The following is a 2,505-nucleotide window of genomic DNA, read 5'->3' on the forward strand; positions in this document are numbered from 1 at the left end:
CAGTGCCAAAGCGCAACCCCGCAGCAGCCATCCGCACGAACGGACACACGAAACCCCGGAGCAGATGAAGCATCAGCTTCCGCCATGTTTGCGGTCTCGTCCGAAACAAAACAGACCGGCTGCTGCGCGCGCCGCTCCGAGTCCCTGGAAAGCTTCCGTAGTCGTGACGCCAAAAACTGTCGTGGCAAAAATGGTCAGAAACACGGCGAGGGTGTTAAAGAGACAAATAGTCTTGCGGGGTATGTTCGTAAAGTTTATTATGGGCAGACATGGAACAGAAAGCAATCACGAAGTCTGTTAGATGTGGGCCCGGCTGTCATAGGCCGGGCAAGCAATGTTATACTGTCAGTTATCGCCATGTGATAATGAACAACCAATCAGAATCTGCCTCGTTCTGGTACATGAAGTAGTTCAGCTTGAAGATGACGTTCAGACGATATCATGAGATATGAACAATGGTCAGTGTCAAGGTGATACAGAAAATAAGTATTCCACAACACCTCCTATTATTCAAATCAGCTGGAGCCGCAAACACATTCCACCTCTGTTCAGAAGTGGGCAGAGGCAGGCCTGTTACTATCAAGCTTCGCGGCTCAGGGGTGGGAAGATCTGTTTCGCCTTTCCACAAACGTGTTTTTTTCTGAATGCTCTAAAGAGGACAGATCGCGCATTAGGACAGGAATGACGCGTTTTGTGAATGAGGCTATTGTATGCATGCATGTGTTTCTGTTTTTTATTTTTTGCTTTTTCTGACAGTCTATCAGCAACCATTCAATAATTTTACACTCCTTTAAACCAGTTTTCCACAGTTTTCCATTCATTTTTTAACATTCATTTTGCTATTTATTCACTCTTTCATGACAAGCACTCTACTTTTAATTTCCTCCTTCCTTCACAGTTTTTCCACCCCACTCTTAATTACCTACTTTGCATCAAGCATCCAGTTTTGAGAGAACCAAAACTTTCCCCACAGACAGCAACACAGTGATCATCTCTGACCCTCTGTGTATCTCTTCTCGGCATAATGGGTCTCCATGCACAAATGATGAAATTTTAACAGTGAGCAGGAGGGATGGAAAGAAGGTGTGTATTTTCACATATAAAACAATTCACRTTTAGACAACTAAAGTTAACGAAGGACTGGTGTGAATACACCTCGCCCACACAGACACTCACTTACACTGTCCTTGGCTTGTGCTCAACACTTAACCATAATGTGGACAGACCTTTAGCCCCGAAGGCAGATTTTTGTGTTGAACAGCATCACCATCAGAAAGCAGCCTCTGCTCCACATTCCCTGGTCCAGCTCARTTCTACACCACTTGTAGAAAATGAAGACAGATGCACGCCACCCACCCTCTGCACTAAGGGCTATGTTCTGCACATTCTCCTTGAAATGACCTCCTGTTTTTCTGAACACATGGTATAAATTGCTGAAGAAGAATGGCAGTGCTTTAAAAGTCAGAGTGAGACCCAGTGTTGGAAACAGAAGCTTTGTGTTGACATATTCAGACATAATGGACAATAAAAGTGCAAAAATATGYAATCTTTCTGTAAATGTATTAATATTGATTGGTAAAATGCCAAAAATTGAGCACACACAATTAACATTTTTATATATTTAGTGTGGGGTGGCAAGGCGGCTCAGTTGGTAGAGTTGCCTCACAGCAAGAGGGTTGCCCGATCAAATGCCGGCTGGGGACCTTTCTGGGTAAGTTTTGCATGTTCTCTGCATTCACACATGGGTGTACTCCTCCCATAGAACAAAAACATGAATGTTATGTCTAACTGGTAACTCTAAATTGTCCCTTGGTGTGAGTGAGAGTTTGAAGGGTCATTTGTCTCTCTGCGTTCCTGTGATGGACTTGCAACCTGTCCAGGGTGTACCCCACCTCTTGCACAGTGACTGCTGGACACCAGTGGCCCTGAAAGGAAGAAGCATGTAAAAGATAATGGATGGGCAGACACCTATACTGTATTTAGAGTTTAAAACTTTAAAACAAAACAAAAAAAATCAGCAAACATCTATCCACTATAGATGAAAAGTTAACTTAAACTTAACTGACATAATGAATGGCATACTATTGGAGCTTTAAGCTTGTGTTTTGTTTGTTTTATTTATTTATTTATTTTTGTTTTGTTTTTTGCAAACTCTGGTAAATCAAATGTAAAAAGAAATGCTTGTTTGTGTGTGTGTTGTTTTAAATTTATTTGTTAAACCTTGGGGAGCCTGTTGCCCCCTGCATGCCACCCTGCAGAGTTGCTGTCCTAATCAGTCTTTTTATGTTTACTGAAGAAACAATTATTGGCCATGTTAGCAAATTATAAGCCTGTGATTAAATCCAGGTCTGCTTGTTTCTGAGACTCTCCACTAATTTGAACTGGTTGTTCAAGATTACTGTTGTCAATACTGACAAGAACAGCTGTGTTTAAAGGCCAGTCCAAAGTAAGTAACCAGCCTCTTCCACTGACACCTTTCTTTTTTCAAGCCATAAAGTTATATAT

This window comes from Austrofundulus limnaeus, unplaced genomic scaffold (genome assembly GCF_001266775.1).
Source record: "Austrofundulus limnaeus strain Quisiro unplaced genomic scaffold, Austrofundulus_limnaeus-1.0 Scaffold130, whole genome shotgun sequence".
Taxonomy (NCBI): domain Eukaryota; kingdom Metazoa; phylum Chordata; class Actinopteri; order Cyprinodontiformes; family Rivulidae; genus Austrofundulus; species Austrofundulus limnaeus.